Source organism: Triticum aestivum, chromosome 2D, assembly GCF_018294505.1.
Source record: "Triticum aestivum cultivar Chinese Spring chromosome 2D, IWGSC CS RefSeq v2.1, whole genome shotgun sequence".
Classification (NCBI taxonomy): Eukaryota; Viridiplantae; Streptophyta; class Magnoliopsida; order Poales; family Poaceae; genus Triticum; species Triticum aestivum.
This window is the reverse complement of record NC_057799.1, coordinates 572,633,358-572,654,126: the sequence shown is the minus strand read 5'-3', so window position 1 is coordinate 572,654,126 and position 20,769 is coordinate 572,633,358.

The window sequence follows — 20,769 nt, the reverse complement described above, 5'->3', positions numbered from 1 at the left end:
TTGGATACTCCGGCAAGTGGCCAAGAGCGGCGAGGATATCCTCACCAAGAATACCCCAGAACAACACCCCCCAGAAGACGACAACCCCAAAGTACTGACGGTGTTCGAGACATTCGCCTCAAACAACAAGCGCAAAAGGGCACTCCGCGGACTCGCCGAAGTCTGTCAAATAGCAACAATAAACCCTTGGAACGACACGGCTATAACTTTTAATGCCGGTGACGAACCAAAATACAGGACAGTCCGAGCACCAGCTGCCTTAGTCCTCAGTCCAATCGTGGACGACTTTCGGCTCACAATGGTTCTCATGGACGGCGGCAGCGGACTAGACCTCATCTATGAAGATACACTCCACAAAATGGAAATAGACAGGAGCCCCATCGAGCAAAGCAGCACGACCTTCCGAGGAATCATTCCCAGTCGGGAGGCGCGGTGTGTGGGAAAAATAACACTCGACGTGGTATTCGGCACGCCGGAGAATTATTGGTCCGAAGAAATAAACTTCCAAGTGGCCCCTTTCAACAACGGATATCATGCCCTCTTGGGGTGAGAGGCATTTACACGCTTTCAAGCTATACCTCATTATGGGTACATGAAGCTTATGTTGCCCGGGCCCAACGGCATAATCACTCTCGCCAGTGATCCGGACATAGCACTTTGCGCCAAAAATAAAACCGCATCCCTTGCCCTTGAGGCATTATCTGAAGCCCTCGCGGTTGAAGAATTAACCGCACTGCGCTCCACGGTGGACAGGGACGATGTGATCTTAGTCAAACGCCCCAAATCTACCTCCTTCAAGCCAGCGGAAGGAATAGTCAAATTCCAGGTCCATCCAACGGACCCCAAGAAGACAACATCTATTGGGGCACAACTAGACACAACGGTCGACGCCGTGCTACGGGATTTCCTTCGCGAAAACTGCGATATATTCGCCTGGCACCCTTCTGACATGCCAGGAATCCCGCGCAAGCTGGCCGAACACAGCCTCAACATATTAAAGGGATATAAACCGGCCAAACAAACACTGCGGCGCTTTTCCGAACCCAAACGCCAAGCCATGGGAGAAGAGCTAGCCAAGCTAATCGAGGCCGGATTCATTAGAGAAATAAAACACCCGGACTGGCTGGCAAACCTGGTGATGGTACCAACGAAGGATAAATCCTGGCGCTTGTGCGTCGATTCTAAACACCTCAATAAGGCTTGCCCTAAGGATCCCTTTCCCCTCCCCTGCATTGATCAAATCATTGATGCTACCGCAGGACACGACTCACTGTGTTTCCTCGACGTATATTCCGGATACCATCAAATAAAAATGAAGGAGTCCGATCAAACTGCAACAGCATTCATCACCCCATATGGGCCATTCTGCTTCAACACCATGCCCTTCGGGCTCAAGAATGACGGCGCCACCTAGCAACGCATGATCCAAACATGCCTGGAGAAACAGATCGGAAAGACAGTCGAAGCACTACAAAAAAAATACACTTCTGTGATGATACGTGTTTGTCACAGTAGGTCACGTTTTCTGTCATGCATGTACATCCATGACAAATTTATGACAGAATCAAGATAGTCATACCTGTGCTGTCGTAGAAGTGTTCCGTGACATTGCCAAAATTATCATCACGGAAGTGTCCACCTCCATGACGATAAATCACGCCTCACAGAAGTGCTTTCGTCAAGGGTGACCGACACGTGGCATCCACCTTAACGGAACGCCGTTAAGCTATCGGGTCGGATTTTGGATTCGATAACTCGTTAACAGCCACGACCAATGCCGATTCTCCACGTGTAAAATCCTCATTGGCTGACAGATCCACGCGTCAGCTCCGCGTTGGCACAGGTGTCACTCATCCAATGGTCGAGATGGGCCTATGATATGTTGACACGTGGACTGGCCCAAAAGTGGCCCACAAAGTTTAAATAAGCCGGCCCAACCGAAGAACCATAAGATTTAGCGGACCATAATGGGCCGACCCAGCTAAAGGCCCACAAAATTTAGCGGACCATAATGGGCCGGCCCAGCTAAAGGCCCACACGATTTTGCAGACCATAATGGGCTGGCCCAGCTAAAGGCCCACAAGATTTTGCGGACCACAATGGGCCGGCCCAGCTAAAGGCCCACAAGATTCTGCAGACCATAATGGGCCGGCCCAGCTAAAGGCCCAACATTCTCTGTCAAATCGGCCCATCAACGGCCTGTCCTAAACTTGCATCAACGCGGCCCATGGTCATTTCCGGCCCGTTAACAATCTGCTAAGTAATTGGGCCAAATTACGGCCCGGTGTATTTTCGGCCTGTTAAAGGTCCGGCTTCATTTGGGCCCATTTACAGGCCATCAAAAGTTTTGGCCCATAAACGACCGTGAAGGATTTGGGTCATATTCGGCCATGTCTGACATTCGGCCTGTTAAAGGCCCACTATAGCTTTGGGCCACTTTCAGCCTGTTGTCATTTTCGGCCTGTTAACGCCGGACGTAAACCATGGGCCATATGTGGCCCAACGTCATATCGGGCCCATTAACGACCCATATAAAATGACGATAATCTAGCCCGACCGAAGTTCCGGCCTGTTAAAGGCCCGTGTATTAGGTCGGCGCATTTACGGCCCGTCCGAATTTCGGCCTGTCAAAGATCCGCATCGTAAATGGGCCACCATTTCGGCCTGCTAAGTCCAGTGGGTTATTTGGCACAATCAGGGCCCAATCTCACTTTCGGTCTATTAAAGGCCCATGTTTTTTATGGGCTCGAGATATTTACACCTGTTAACGGCCTATTTTTACTGAGGGCCCAAATTATGTTTAGGCCTGTTAAAGGCCCACTATGGGCACATGCCTACCAGAAAAATATGAAAGCTTATGCTGATTTAGGCCCAGATATTTTTAGTGGGCTACATGCCAATTTCGGCCTGTAATCGTTTTTAGCCCAATTGGAATGGGCCCGACGAATGTTGGCATGTTGGGCTCCTACGAAGCTTTCGGCCGAATACATTACTAAGATAAACCTACACTATACAAAAATAGCGTCGTAATTACTGCAGCCTGAGGCAGCATCATAAATGTTGTATCACAACAAAATAAATTCCAACCATACAACAAAAGGCCTGTTGGCATAAAGTTTACAGTCCTTCCAGATAAAAGCACCATCAGATGTATAGAAGCACAGATCATTTGACCTGAGTGCTAATGTTTCAGGCTGTAGAATCTGATGGAGCAGCACGATCTCCACCTTTTTTCCGCCATTGCTCTTGAACAACGAAGCGAATGTCTGATAGTCTGGTTTCAAAACCATTCATATCTTGACGACATTTCTCAACCACTATTCTTGTTTCCGAAACAACGTCCATTAGGGATTGGACTTGTGTCTGGAGCACAGATATATCACACTGTCTAGCAGGAAGATTTTGTTCAGTAGGTGATTTGGACGAGGTTACCTTGACAACCAACCCAGAATTACGCAGGAAGGTGCTTTTTGCACTGTTAGTGGAGAGATACTGACGCACTTCAGCAAGAGGTGACATTGTGCCTGTAGTAGCCTCGTCACCTTCAGGTGGTTGTGGCTGTTCAATAATTTTTCCATAGCTTCCTGAAAGTTTGAACTTGTAGATTAGTGTACCAGATAAGTTACTAATGAGAAAAAAACAAACAAAGTAGGTTAAACATTTATACATAACTTATTTTGGTGAACTACTGTAATACATTAGCATGTATTGTAGTGCCAACTACATAATAAAATCACTTTCGGAACATATGTCCATGTAGCATGCCTACTGTATTGTCTATTTCCTCACATTTGTTGACATCTAAGGATAAAGAGACATGGTTTAAAGTAGGATGAATATAGTATGACATCATTCATATCATGGGAAAACAGATATAAAACAAACAGGCTATTTTATCATTGTGTGCGCACGTGAACATAACAACTAGATTACAGATGAAGACCAAAAGAATATCCTTCATCTCTTTTAAACCATGTAAGGTGAAATGATACGTTAAGACAACTGTGAATAAAAGTGAACAGAGTAATTGACATTGGCTGCAAACCAAGTAGTTAAATGAACACATCACAGTACCAATCAGTTCAAGGCAGGAGGAGTAAGGACTTACAACATCGGCTTGAACTGGTGTGCTCATGCCCTTCATCTTGCTGGTGTGGCAATCCTTGAAGATTTGCACTGCATTCGGTTCAGGTTCTTTTTGGTCCGCACGGGCTTTCTCTGTGTTTGGAACAAGTCAATATAGATACGATAATATGGCACACAAAAAAGAAGGAAGTAGCAGCTATTTACAAGAGCCTCGCAGTGTGCAATATAGCTACGAGATCCTGTTGTCTGTTGGAATTTCACTTTAGAACGGTTGGTTTTGTTCTTCAAACAGTTAGCCTAGAAGAAGATACACTTGTAAGGCACATACATAAATACAAGTTCAATATGTGGTCTGATCAAATACATATAGCCTACCTGATACTTTGGATCAGACCAGTGTTTAACGAGGGCTGTCCAGTCTTCATCTGTAATATATTCCACTGGAGATGTTTGGGCGATTTCATTGTTAGCCTTGCCTTCAAAGTGAGATTTTCTAAGGTGGTACCGATACTGTCGCAGAGCAGACTGAAAAACATGAGTGCATGCTTGTTTAGTTGCATCATCTTTCGGATCCAACTTGAACCTCATCTGTTGAAAAAAGAATGTCAGTCTTATTAGGAGGAAGCTAGAAAGTATGGGACAGAGCAAGACAATATTACTAATTGCGATGAATAACATTACTTACGGATAAATGGTCAAGGAAGGTGTTAAACTGGGTATTGTCTTTTCTCATTCCTGTACTGGATCCACATTGGGAGGATACGTGCATGACACCTAACGGCAACGGCTGCCTCTGATACTAACTTGGTTGACTCTGTAGCATCACGTGGCCTTTTTAAACCTGCCTCAAAATGGATCTCCATTCTTCCTCCTTTAGATTTTGTTAATCTGTCAAGCATTATCCCTGATGTCTATTTCCGCTTGCGCCGTGGTGCTAGTTCAACAACGAATATGGGAAGTGTTAGTGTACATCAAACTGTGAGAGTACATATAAAGGAGCATGCAACTGCAACTTGACTCGGTCAGGTACCGTCTTGGTGTTGATGCTCATGAGGTTCATCTGATCTTGCCAAGTCCTGTTGTGTCAGCAGTGCTTCGGAAGTAGTGTTAGGTGTGAAGGCAGCTTGGGAACTAGCCAGTTCAGGAGCAAACAAACGAGTAACTGGTTGAGATGCTGGTACAGTTGAAGCGGATGCTGCAGGTGGTGGAGCAGGTGATACTGTGTTTGTAGATTTAGCCGGTGGACTTGGACCTTCTATTGCACTATAAGTACCAGCAGAATCTCGATGGCTGAACCTTTTCCGTTTCACCCAACGAGTAACAGCACTCCCTACTATATTATTTTCCTTGCTCTTTTTTGACTTTGCCATGTCAAGCTGTACCCACAACACAAAAGAATAAAATCACTCTTCAGAACTCATTGATGGATGATACAGACAAGCAATACTTTGATGTAAGACAACCGTATGAGGATGGAATATGTAAGAAAAACAGGACGGCATGACATATTCACAGCTATGATGTGCAAACTAAGCAGAAGGATTTTCAAGAAAATAGAAGTAATGCAAGCTAGACACCATATGAAAGATGCAACCAATATTACTCTGCCAAGTTAAAAGTGTCTTGTCATAAGTGGCAATTCGAAAAATTAGAAGCAGTACAACATAGAAATCAATGCAAGATGCAACCACTATCAAACTGCCATGTTAAAAGCGTCCAATCATGAGTGACTGATGCGGGATACACAACAGCAGTACTTTGATGTAAGAACATGGTATGATAGATAGATGCAGTGTATTCTAGACACAGAAAGCAATGTCATATGCACATGTATAACGTATGAACTCAGCACGTGCAACTTAATCAAAATAGAAGAAATACAGGCTCGACAACATATGCAACATGAAACCAATTATCACACTGTCAACATAGAGCAAGCACCTGCGATGGTGGAGTATGGGAGATGAAATCATCATGTAGACTTGGGACTTCAACTTCATTAGCAGTAGCAGTGGCAAATCTAGAGAGTCTCTGTTTGCGTCGGTCCGGAGGACCACCAACATCCCCTAACTTACTCTTTTCCTTCCTATTTTCTGATATTGCCTTATGAAGTCAAAACCACAAGAAGATGAATAAAATTAGCTCTGTATAACTAGTTGATGCATGATACAGACGAACACTACTTTGATGTAAGGCAAGCGCAGGATAGGAGGATGGAATATATACAAAAAAATACAATGTTTCATATTCACACGTACGATAGGAGGATGGAATATGTATGAAAAAACAGTAAGCGGAAGGCATTTCAACAAAATTAGAAGAAATGAAAGCTAGGCACCATATGAACATGCAAGCAATATCACTCTATCAGGTAAAAAGTGTCTCGTCGTAAGTGCCATTTCAAGAAATTAGAAGCAGTACAAGCTAGAAGACAATGCAAGATGCAACCTACATCACAGTCCCAAGTTAAATGTGTCTTATGGGTAAGTGATCGTTGCAGCTATAAGTTGTAAGCTACGCAGATGTAATTCAACATAATCAGAAGCAATACAAACTAGACATCATACGGAAAACGCAACCACGTATAACAGTTCCAAGTAAGAGGAAGCACCTATGATGGTGGAGTAGGGGAGATGTGCTCATCATGTACACGTATGTTCTAGAAACAGGAACACGTGTCATATTCACAGGCATTATGTGTAAAGTAAGCAGATGCAATTCAAGTTAGAAGCAATACAAGCTAGACATCATACGCAACATGCAACCACATATAATAGTGTCAAGTTAGAGCAAGCACCTGTGATGGTGGAGTAGGGGAGATGTGCTCATCATCTACACAGCTACGTTGACTGTCCAGCCTTGTGTTGTCTTGCGAATCTTGTTGGGAGGATGGCAGAGTAGAATCTGTAGAGACCCCCTGTTTGAGTTGCTCCGAAGGACCACCATCATCCACTGCCGGACTAATTTCCATCAGCTGTAATGATTTTGCATTGTGAAGTCAAACCGATAAGAAAAAGGAATAAAATTCGCTCTTCAGAACTCATTCATGCATGATACCGACGAACACTACTCGGATGAAAGGCAAACACATGATGCGAGGATGGAATATGTATGAAAAACAGGATGGTGTGACATATTCACACCTATGATGTGGTAACTAAGCAGAAGGCATTTCAACAAATTAGAAGCACTGCAAGCTAGACACCATATGAAAGATGCAACCAATATCACTCTGCCAAGTTCAAACTGTATGGTGTTTCAACAAATTAGAAGCAGTACATGCTAGAAATCATATGCAAGACACAACCAATATCACAGTGGCGACTGAAAGGTGCCTTATCAGAAGTGACTGATGCGGGATATGCAAGAATAGTAGTCTGATGTAGAAACAGGAACACATGTCATATTCACAGGCATTATGTGTAAAGTAAGCAGATGCAATTCAACAAAGTTAGAAGCAATACAAGCTAGACATCATACGCAACATGCAACAACATATAATAGTGCCAAGTTAGAGCAAGCACCTGTGATGGTGGAGTAGGGGAGATGTGCTCATCATCTACACAGCTACGTTGACTGTCTAGCCTTGCGTTGTCTTGCGAATCTTGCTGGGAGGATGGCGGAGTAGAATCTGTAGAGAACCTCCGTTTCAGTTGCTCAGAAGGACCACCATCATCCAATGCCTTGCCAATTTCCTTCAGCTTTATTGATTTTGCATTTTGAGGTCATACCGACAAGAAAAAGGAATATCATTCGCTCTTCAGAACTCATTCATGCATGATACTGACGAACACCACTCTGATGAAAGGCAAAGTCATGATACGAGGATGGAATATGTACGAAAAATGGACGGCTTGACATATTCACACCTATGATGTGGTAACTAAGCAGAAGGCACTTCAACAAATTAGAAACACTGCAAGACACCATATGGAAGGTGCAATCAATATCACTCTGCCAAGTTAAAACTGTCTCGTCATAGGTGGCGTTCATCAAACTAGAAGCAATACATGCTAGAAATCATATTCAAGGCGCAAACCAATATCACACTGCCAACTTAAAGGTGTCCCATCATAAGTGACTGATGCAGGATACACAAGAAGAGTAGTTTCATGTAAGAACATGGTGTGATAGACAGATATAGTATGTACCAAAAACAGGAAAGCGTGTCATATTCACATGTATCATGTGTAAGCTAAGCAGATGTAGTTTACACTAATTAGGAGCAATAGGAGCTAGACACCATATGCAACATGCAACCAGATATCACACTGCCATGTTAGAGCAAGCACCTTGGATGGTGGAGTAGGGGAGCGGAGACTTGGACCTTGTAATGCACTATCAGTACAAGGAGAATCGGTACAGATGCTCCGTTTACGTTGCTGCAGAGGACCACCATCATCGCCTTCCTTACTCTTTTCCTTCCTCTTTCTTGATTTTGCCTTGTCAAGTCAAACCCACAAGAAAAAGGAATAAAATTTGCTCTTCAGAACTCATTGATGCATGATACTGACGAACACTACTTTCATGTAAGGCAGCCGCATGATAGGAGGATGGAATATGTATGTAAACAGGACGGCGTGACATATTGACATGTATGATGTATAAAGTGTAAACTAAGCACAAGGTGCTTGAACTTGTTAGAATCGATGCAAGCTAGAAACCATATGAAAGATGAAACCAATATCACTCTGCCAAATTAAAAGGGTGCCCTAACAAATGTATTTGACCAAATTAGAAGCAATACATGGCAACATGCTAGAAATAATATGCAATATGCAACGAATAAAGGTGACTCATCGTAAGTGATTGATGCAGGATACAGAAGAGAGGTAGTTTCATGTAAGAACAAGGTTAAAACATAGATGTAGTGTGTACCAAAAATAGGAAGGCATGTCATATTCACAGGTATAGTGTGTAAACTAAGCAGATGCAATTTACCCTAATTAGAAGCATTACAAGGTAGACACCGTATGCAACATGCAACCACATATCACACTGCGAAGTTAGAGCAAGCACCTGTGATGGTGGTGTAGGGGAAGTGCGGTCTTCAGGTACAGAGCTACGTTCAATATCTTCATTTAGGCTTGCTGTTTCTTGAGAATCATGTGGAGAGGATGAAATTGCATTCTTTATAAGAGTATTGCGTCTCATATTAACCCACGGGCGTGACTGTCTCATCATAAGCGATAGACGCAGGATACACAAGAATAGTAGTTTGATGTAAGAACATGGTGTGATAGGCAGATGTAGTATGTACCAAAAACAGGAAGGCATGTCATATTCACATGTATAATGTGTAAGCGAAGGAGATGCAATTTAACAAATTAGGAGCATTGATGAGGGATACACAAGAAAAGTAGTTTGATGTAAGAACATGGTTAATAGAAAGACGTAGTATGTACCAAAAACAGGAAGGCATGTCATATTCACAGGTATAATGTGTTAACTAAGCAGATGCAATTTACCCTAATTAGAAGCATTACAAGGTAGACACCATATGCAACATGCAACCACATGTCACACTGCCAAGTAAGAGCAAGCACCTGCGATGGTGGTGTGGGGGAATTGCGGTGATCAACTAGAGAGCTACGTTGACTATCTTCATTTAGCCTTGCTGTTTCTTGAGAATCATGTGGGGAGGATGACACTGCACTCTTTAAACGAGTAGGGCGTCTCACAGTAACCCACTCAGCTGACTGTCTCATCATAAGTGATTGACGAGGGATACAAAAGAGCATTAGTTTGATGTACGAACATGGTTAATAGACATATGTAGTATGTATCAAAAACAGGAAGGCATGTCATTATGAAAGGTATAATGTGTAAAGTAAGCAGATGCAATTTAACCAACTTGGAAGCAATACAAGCTAGACAGCATATGCAACATGCAACCACATTTGACAGCGCGAAGTTAAAGCAAGCACCTGGGATGGTTGTGTGTGGCAATTGAGATCATCAACTGCAGAGCTACGTTTACTGTCTCCAACTTCTGACACTACACCCATTAGAGCGCTGAAACGCTTAGTGCTTATCTTCGAATTACACTGGAGCGACTTCTGTCTTTTCTTTTCTGCATTCATCAACACTGCGTCAGAGTCTGAAATACCCATGCATAAAAAACAATAGTGTGAGTATGGGTGAAGTGTGTGCATAATTAGTATAGTGTAAAGGTAGCAGATAGCAGGTCGGTGAGAAATAAATGACGGGAGACATATGATAGCTCTACAACATGCATGGCACACAAAATTACTATAGGATTCTATGAAAATAACAGTCGACTGAAAGCAAATAGGTCAGTCCATTTTTTCTGCACCGTCCGATGTACAAAGAACGGGCAGATCGCCTTCATCTACCTCCAGCCAGTCAGTGTTGACGATCTTCCTCGAAACGCCAGCGACCATCGGCCCAGTATTCCTCCCCTGCCTGCGCCCTCCCCTCAACCTCACCGCACCGCCGTGCTTGGCACCCCCCCGGCCATCCATTCAAGCCCCGCCGACCTCCAGATCGGGCGCAAGCAGCTCCTGCGCCCCACACCCCTATGATAGACACCGATGCGCCGCTTCCCCGGGGAACAGGCGGACTAGGTGCTCCACGCGCCTGAGCGGGTGCTGCTTCTTTTAATTGTGGTTTGACTGACCCTGAATTGAAATCCAGGCGGGCTACTGACACTACAAGAAACCTGTTAATACATGACGGATTTCTTGTGACGTTCTCAGAAATCGTCATAGACGATGACGGATTTCTCTTATCCGTCATGGAAACCGTCATGGATCTGCAGGATGTGACTGTACTCCGAAAAAGGTAGCTCATTTATGATGGACCTCGATGGGCCGTCACGGAAACTGTCATAGATCAACTTGCTATTCTAGTATTTTTCTTTCTTTATACAGCATCCGGACCGTCATCGATGGCTCCCGCCGATGTGTCGTGTGTGGTTCTTTAGTTGGCCCGTATGTCAATGTATAGTCAACCGTATAATAACAAAAGTTAAAAATAAAAGGAGGACGCGCCAAAAATTTCGAGAGCGCGCGCGCGTGGACATACAAATTTTAAGTGGCCGACGCGGCTGGTGGCAAAATTTTGGACCCAGCCTATTTAACCCATAGTCCAAGCCCATCTAAACCCTAATCCCCATTCTCTCCTCTGTTCTCTCAGCCGCCACCACAACTGCCCACTCTCGATTCCGGCAATTCCGGCGGCTACCGCCGGCACGGTGCACACCGCGGAGCTCGCCTCGCTTGGGTCCATCCTCCCCTCCGGCAAGATTTCCCCTTCCCAGCCTCTACCGCTCTCCCAAAACCCACACCCATCCTAGGGTTTCGGCCTCTGACATCGCCTTCGTCGTCAACGCATCTCCGGCGGCTCTTCTCCGTCGTCTATAGTGCCCCACGCGCGACCTCGCTTCCTGATGGTCCACCTCCAGTAGGGCAGCCTGGAGGACCCCCGCCCGCAGGATCTACGGACGCGGCGCACCATGCAGACGCCTGTCCTGGACGAGGGCGGCCACGGGGGCCTTGTCCTCCTCAACGAGGGCCGCGGCAAACGCCAGTGCTCCTCCTCCTTCTCGACCTCCAAGGAGGAGCGCCGGTACAACACAAGCACGTCCAGCCCCTGAACCCACCTTCTTCACCCATCCAGCGGCGTACATGGCATGCTCCTCCTTGATTCGGTCGTCCCCAATGGGCTTTCTTTGCTAGAGGAGGTGGAGCAGGATGTCCAGCAAAACACCCCTTTGGCCTCCTATCATCCAGCGTGTGGACGAGCTCAATGATGGCTGCGTCCTGCCCTCCTAGCGTGGTGAGCTTCTCCCATCTCCCGCCTTTACGCCCAAATCTGGATGATACTTGCAATCTGAATATGAATCATGTTTTTATTCAGTTTGGGGGTGGATTCAGTAGCTGAGATGAACATGTGAGCTTGATTAGTAATCGATGGTTTTGTGGATCTGGTCCTCTTGCACTGTTACACATAATTTAATCAAGGTAAGCTAATTCTAACACTACGACTCTCTATGATATAGCTAATTTTTTCTGACATGCACCGGTCTTCTTGTTGCTTTGGTACAGATCTTTTTGGAGTTAATCTGGAAACTCAAGCTTGTTAGATATAAATTAGCCGCGACTCTGTATCTTGCCAGGATGCACTTGTTTTGCAAATGTGTGTATGTAGTACTTTAGAAAAAACTAATTATTAACTGAAACACTCTCTAATTATTAACTGGAAATAGCTATAAATTTGAATGCCATAAAAATGTGTAAATATCAAGAAACCATACACATTGTCAGAATATGCAAGTTGTTTAGAGTATGTATCATTCTAAGTAATCATATATCTGTAGCGCAGTATCCAGGTGTTAGTTTGTTTGATTTCATAAATATATACATATTAAAAGGAAAATAATATATGTGGATTTCAATGTAGTTTTGACATATTTAACTTGCATGGATTTAAAAATTGTAGTTAACCGTGTCTGCGGTTATGTTGATGTGACTTTTCTGATCAGTTCATATGTCGAGAGTTGCAAAACTGGAATTAACCTTCTCTGACATGATGCCCAAAAACATCCTTTTAATGCTACAGGAATAGCTCCAGAGTTGATGATGATTTTTAGCCTGGTAAGATAAGGTAGAAGTATGGCTAACCGGATGTTTAGCTTGGTGTGTGAATTAAAAAGAACTGATAGATGGTAAAACATTCATATATGTATGTGAGGTTGTCATACAAATATATGTAGGTCACTGTAATAGTATTTTCTTATTGAAAAGGGAGAAAAACTACTACCAGCTCGTTTGGCTCCCCTGATTTCATTACATCTATCTAGATTTCATTTTGCTGAATCTAGATTCCGAATCCAAATTTCAGATTTGGCTGCTACTAGGATTTTGAGGTCAAATCTGTACCTGAACCAAAATGAGCATGACACTGTACCAGCACTCAGAACTAAGAAATTGTCAGTCATTGTGTATTGCATTTATCTTTTCGTTTGGATGCCAAAAATTATCTTCTTTGTGGCTTGATTAACTTCCCTTTTTTCTGTTCAAGCCATTTTGAATGAGATTACTACCAATGACAAATAGTATGGAAGGCAAAACAACAATTTACTATAATTACATTGCCTTCACTTTATCTATAATGTCACCATCAACTGTTTCTATGTTACCTTGCAGATTCACTCAACAGAAGAAACTTGTAATATTGTGTAAATAATTAGCTAGCATTGTGAAAAATCCTATTTCTCAAAAAAAGTGAAGAGTGTGATATTTAGTTGAGATATGACATATCAATGCTAATATATTAGGACGTCCTAATTGTGTAGTTCCTAGCTAAATATGTAAGGGCATGTAATGTTCATAACATATTGAAGTGTGATACTACACAATATTTGTTGTATCTTTGGTTGGACTATTTTAATGTGTGTAATAGTACAAAAAAATTGAGTGACTTCTACTTGATCCAATCCTTTATTAGAAGTAGTAGTATCTTACAAATGTCTTTTCAGCTAGATTAGTCGTAAGCCACATATGCCAGATCTTTTTCATGTGGAATATCATATCAGATAGGAAACATAATCCATCAAGACATAATCATCATGGAATTGGTCCATTCCTTTTTTTCCTTTTGAGAAACAATGCCTAGAAATTTTCATTAATGTGCAATATTCAGCTAGGCTGCATTTCTTATCAAGTTTACTGTAGTGATAATGTAAATTAAGCACAACAGAGTTTACTACCAACTCTATTGATCTATGTTTGCTCATCATTCCTTTTTGTTGCCACCGATTGTCCCTTTTCAGACTTTTGTTAATATGTTGCACTACTTTTGCATCCTGGGAGTGAAAAAATGTATAACTTGATAATGTGTAGCAAGCTACTTGTAGTTTAACCCACTGGTTGTAATATTTTATAACTTGACATATTTTTCATCATGTGGCAGATATTAGTTATGGGAGCAGTTTCAAGAACAAAGACATGCGTTTTGACAACATTTTGGCATGGACGGGTTGATTTGCTGCTATAAGTGTTGGATGACCCCTAGTTGGTGTGTGGCAGCATGACAAGAGTGGCGTGGCCTTGGTTGATGGGGGTGGTGCTGGCTGCAGAGTAGCATAGTGTTCTCCAATACATGCTTGTAAATTAATGTTTTTTGGGTCTTTTATTTGCGCTCCTGTACAACGTGTACTTTTGGATATGTTGTAATTTTCTTTTCTGATGACATGAGCATATACTTGCTTAAATTTTCATGGAAAATTTGATTTCTCCTGGACTGAAATTAGTGGGCGTTGAAATTAATGGGCTTAAATAATAATTGGGTTGATTTCTATATGGGCCGCCATTGTTGGACCAGGCCGAAGTTTAGTGGGCCAAAACTTAGATGGGCTGATTACTACATGGGCTGCCACGTCATATCCTTGTCAGCTGATGATGTGGCATAGAAGTTAACGCCGTTATGAGCACTGCAGTTAGGTGTCATCCATGACGGTCAAGATCCGTCATGGTCGGTGACGGTTTTGGATGATCCGTCAAGGAGTGTGAAGTGGTCAGATTATGACGCGATATACATGACGGATTTGAAATCCGTCACACATACCTTTACATGACAGTTTTGCATAGGTCTGTGACGGACTAAAACTGTCATGTATTAACAGGATTCTTGTAGTGTGACCTCTAGCAAAGGTGAAATAGTAAAAGGGAAGAAACCTTGTGCATTTAGTATCACGAAGAAGATGCAGTAAGAAGCGCTCAACTAGTTTCTTTCGTGGGATGAATACGGTGTGAGCGGAGACGTAAAATTTGCACGAATAAGGGAAGATGAGTACCTCTTTCTGCTGGCAGTGCTGTGTCCTCCTTCTGTTTTTCCGACGATCTTCTTGTTGTTCGCCGGAAACCAGAAGTTGTGGAGGACGGTGCAGCCTTGGACGGACCCATGGCCAAGTTGTTGAGTGTGGTGCGGTGGCCGTCTGTCAGCGGCGGGGAAGAAGATCTGAGGCGGCGAACGACGGCGTAGCGGGAACAACTTCGGTGCGGTGGACGGTTGCGACAGTGGAGCCGCAGCAGTGAGGCGCAGGACGGCGTGGTCGGAGTGGTTCTGGTACGGCGCACGTCGGCGTCGGCGTCATGGAGGCAGCTCTGCCTTGGCTTCAGCTGCTAAGTTCTTGAGGGCGTTGCGGTTGCGGTTGCGTTGGACGACGACGTCGGGGTACCGGCTCCGGCGTGATGGAGGAGGGCGGCAGTGGATTGGCCGCTATGGGGTGGAGGACGGAGGAGGCTTGGGTTTTGCGGCTGGTGGAGAGGGCGTTTTCGCACCCACGGAGTATGAATGGGGAAACGAAGGGAGGCGCGGAACTAAGGGGGAACAATGTTTTGGTTTGAGACGCGCTTGTTTGAAATTTGGGGAAAGTTACAAACTTTGCCCCCATCTAAAATTTTGGACATATTGTGGGTTGGGGGTAGGACAGTCATGTCAGGTGTCCCAAATGTGGGCGGGATAGATTTCGGCCGAGCGCATGGGTAGGCGCCCATGGAGTATGAATGCTTCTCGGAGGCGGTTGAGACTGGCGTGTTGGTGAAGTTACAAACCTACCCCAGTTTAGACCTTTGGTCATCGGGCCGATAGGCTACACGGGCCAGAGTCAGGACAGTAATTTCCTACCACCAAAACGTTAGTCTCGCGCGGTTTCGGGTGACCAGAGGCCTATTTGGCGCTTCGTTCAATATTTGGGAGCAGAAGCATTAACGTTTTCGGTTCTCTTGAATTGAACTTTCAGGATTTGTCAAACTTCACAAATCTTTACTCTTGAAAATCCTAAAGCTACGATTATTTTGGAATGGAGGGGGTACATTTGAATATACATTGTACACGAGTATATATTAAAAAAATATGCAACTTACCTCAGTTCATGCATGGTTCCAGATATAATCTCCTTGGTTGCAAAAAAAGTTAGATATGCGTATGAATATATATAGCATGTTCAAACTCACAACAAAGATTGATGCCCCCTTTTACATCTGATTTACAAATGCCATTATCTCGGGTTCAAATAGATGAATGCACTTCCTATGAATTCGAATCTTCGAAACCCCCTTTTTGTTGAATTCGACATGTATTCTATTTCGTAGCTAGCAATTTGGAATGTATCCATGCAAGTGACAAATGTATAAAGTGCTTCACACTAACAACATGGAGTGCACTAATTAATGTTTATATATGAATTGCAAAAGCATCCATTGCCTGTATTTCAAACCGCTCTCACTCTATGGATCGATAATATGAAATAAACACATGCACATGCTAGAATTCAATAGAGTATGGGTGTCTGATAGACCGATTTTTGTCCATACGCAATTTGCAAAATTCATGATCTCATCCAAAAATAATAATGCCATTTAAATTTTAATTTAATGCGTAGAACCGCCTTTTACACGTAGATGCACTATGCCTCGCCCCGTTCTCACAAACGCATTATATATCTCTCTATCTAACGCATAAGTGCACACACTTTATATGCATCGGCATTTCTCTTTCACACATGCTCACATTCTCTCTCAGGGTGTCGGGGTGTCTCACGCACATGCTCTCTCTGTTTCACTCTCTCTCTTTTTGACTACTATGTACCACTCTTTCACTAATCTCAGTAGGAAAACACTATTTCTCTCACATGCATATATACACATGCACGGCCTCTACTAGCCCTCTATACGCACATATATGTGCCTACGTGTCTCCCGCACGCACATTATCTTTAGGCCTTTCTCGCACACATTGCCCCCCCGACACACCTCTCTCTTAGTAGTTGGCAGATATGATTTCATCATATCATTGGTAGGATACCCCTGGCTGTTAGGCTGGATGGTAATACGAGGCAAAGTTTTACCCTAGTTCGAATCGGACCCTTGCAGTTGAAGAAAGAGCCTACTCCTGGTACTGTATATTAGTGATAGGGGTGTGTACAAAGTACACGTGAATACCAGGCGTTGTGCGTGTGTGTATACTATCGACGAACTAGCCCCCAAGCTTGTATAACATACTAAGGGCCTAGGGTTACAAATCATATATAGTCGGCTTATCACCAGTGGGGATAGAGTCCTCCGCGACTCTGGTAGCTTCGTGTTGTACGCGGAGTCCTCCACATGGGTCTTCGTATAACACGTCTCGGTCCAACCTATATGTGGCACAGGATGGAACCGACCCATGAGTCTTCATGTTGACCCACCACAACTAGAAATGATGTGCCCACCACACCACACACGCAATCGGCCACTAAGAAAATAAGCATATACAATAGTACAACGGTATCTAGCTCATGATACGTCTCCATATTTTGTTGATGACACTAACGGACTTTGCATTTGATGCGTGCTCCGTATTTTGTTCACGACACTTACGGTCATTTTATTTGAAGCGAAAGCACGATGGTCACTGAACTTCAGAATAAGCTCATCACGGTCACCACATACATTTTGTTGTGCTAACCAACATGTGGTTGGATGGTTAGAGGACAGTGGTTTCTCGAGCCCACCAAGGTTAAAGTCCCAGTGCTCGCATTGATCTTGTGTTAATTTCAGTATTTTCCGGCGATGTATGTTTAGTGGGAGGAGACGTTCCACTCGACTACGAGGCACCTATGGTGACTTCGTAAAATCTCAAGATCATATATGCTGGCCCACTCTCTCGAAGGTGCTCATAGGGGTAGGGTTCGCGTGTGTGCGCTTATAGCGGTGAGTGCTTGCGCGTATATATGAGCCCTTGCGTCTGTACCCTGTTAAACAAATACATATCATGATTATACAGTCACTGGCTCACCCGTACAACTCCGTATTTTGTTGATGACACAATCAATTGACCAGTAAAACGTTCCACACGGCGCAACTAGTGTTGCACCATCGGGGCGCGTAACCGTGGGGCCAACCTGTCAGCCCCTATATGAAAGAAAGAAATGGTAGTTTGAGTCTGTACTGTGTTAATAAAATAGGAGTACATTTTAGGGTGATCATACGGTCACTGGCTCACCATACAACTCCATAATTTGTTGATAACACGATCAATTGACCAGTCGAACGGTCCACATTCAGCAGCGCACATTACCACAGGGCCCACCCGTCAGCGCGTATATGAAGGACAGAAATGGTAATAAATTAGTGGTCGGTGGGTATTCGAAGTCGTGAAACCTCTGGTTGGCAGTCACCGGTGGTTGGGGGGCGTTCATTGGGCGGTGGGGTGGGGTGGGGATCCCCGGAAAAAGCTCGGTGGGGGGGCTAGAGGGATGGCCGGTGCGGCGGCGGACCGGCGGTGGGGAGTGGTTTCGGGGAGGGCGGGCCGGCCGCGGACGGCAGGGGCTGGCGGTTCGGCCAGTGGTGGCTGGCGGCTCCGGGGGGTGGAGTTTGATGATAAACTGGAGGCCCTTGATTTCGTATCCAACGGCTGGAAAATCTAATGACCAGAGATGAAAAAGTCAGTCGACTCACGTGTAGCCTCACCCCTCATGTACACATGCACGCATGCAAGACACGCACGCATGTAGGCGTGCAACATTGACACGTACACACGCACGCTTGCTGGCGTGCAACACTGACACGTACACATGCATTCCCGAACACACGCACGTACGCACCCATGCATGCAACACTGAAACGTACCCTTGCACGCACACAACACTCGCACGCCTGCATGCACACAACACACGACGCAAGACACACGCTCAACCTATACGTGCATGCACCCTTTGTTAAGGACATGGATTGTTACGGGTATTAATCAATCTTATCTGTGATAAGCAGAACATTGATGTTTGCAGCGGTCTTTATGAATCACAACGTATCGAACGGGCTATCAACATAGTAGGCTTATCTACATGAAAAAGATGACGTCACACTCAATGAACAATCATCGGTTTGTGAAATGCCCGCTTTTGACCGCCCTGGCCCACCAAAGGTTCCTTTGCTGTGCGCTGCCTGCGTTGGGTCACTGACATGCAGGCCATGCACCCAAAGAGCCCACACGTCAGTGGAAGAACGGCGCAGTGTCCTAGGTCAGAGTTGAGGGCGCCACTCGCGGCACGCCCGGCTGAACATGCCTCTGTGCCGCATTCAAACGCCTCCATGAAACCCGCCCATGTGGAAGCCGAGAAACCCACTCTAGACACACGTCCGTTCATGACCGGGCCGGGGTTAAACGCAACGCTGGCCGAGCTCCTCCCGTCCGCCGTCTATTTAATATCCTATTTAAACGAGGCCAAACGCCGGCCAAGAATCGCACACCTCTGCCGCTCCCCTATCTCCTCCACCATTTTGTCCACTCTTACAATGGCTTACGAAGAGTAGTTATTCCGCATCCAAGCCGGCTGGGTAACCCGCCGGATAAGAGCTATGCAGCTCGCTGATCCACCTCCCTCCCCTCGCCCGACGGAGCCAGTTGCCGCCCCAAGCCGGCGCGCGGTTCAGCAACTCGCCGCTCCAGGCCAGCTCGACGAGGAGCGGCGCATGGGAGTCGTTGCTGCCGTCCACGCCGCCGCCTCGTACCGCGTCTCCCGTTTCTGTGGCCGAGACTCCCATGCCGGCGGCCCCGCCATGCAAGCAGCGACAGAAGCCGGGTGCGCGGACAGCGACGAGTCGGTGGCCAGCGCCTCCGCGTCCGCCGCCATCCTCGAGGAGATGTAGAACACGGGAGGCCGCCGCCGCCTGGGTCCCATGAAGGCCACCGCGGAGGCGACGCCGGTGTACACAGCAGGTGTCTTGCCGGATCCTTTTGTTGCGAGGACCTTCGTCGACCCCGCATGGGCTCCATGGAAGAGGGGAATGTTAGGATGAACTCGAGCCGGTGCCGGCCATGGCGAAGTAGTGGCCGGTGATGAACTCGAACCGGTGCCGGCCACCATCATCTTCGGCACCAGCCAATGATATCAGTTGGGCAGTGGGGAAGCGAGCTGTCCTTTGCGCTGAAGCATATACCTCCGGGGACTCCCGGCAGTCCGGTGATCGTGCTGCCAGACATGAGGAACACAAATCGATCGGCGGGCGACCATTTAGGCCAGGTATTATATACCTGTGCTGTCCAGAACTAGCACCGCGTAGTTCATTTGAATGTAATGAAATCCGTCACGTTTGTATGAAAATCCGGTATTTATATGATTTCCGTCGTTGTTTATATGAAATATCAGTTTGTCTATGTGTTTGCGTGAATTTCGTCCGGTTGGTTGACTTGCTGTCATAATGTGTGCGGCTACGGTTGGATGGCGTAATTTGCGGGTCGCCGGTCGGTCTGCGGGCGGCTCGGGCGGCGTTGTGGGACAAAAAAACACAGCTCGTGCGAGCTCGTCTCCAACGTGCGCGCTGGAGGATGCATGACAGCATGAGCACCCAAGCCATTCCTCGTTCATCGGTGACAAAGGCACCGGTGGACAAATGGGTCGCCAATATTTTGGCTACCCCGGGCAAGATCCAAACAGCCCCTCCCAACAGATTCAAATCCCTCGTTCGCCGTGGAATTTTGCCATGTGTTGTTTTCGTGGACTAGCAAGATGCCCATGCATTGCACGGAACATCAAGATGCATTTTTTTACAAACTCCCGCATGCATGCAAGGGATAATTAATGTCCTCCTTTGCTAGTACCACGAGGCAAACACCATTAAAATTGCATCGATTAGTGTTAGTGGCCTTGTATATCTGCAAATTGTAATTTTGATA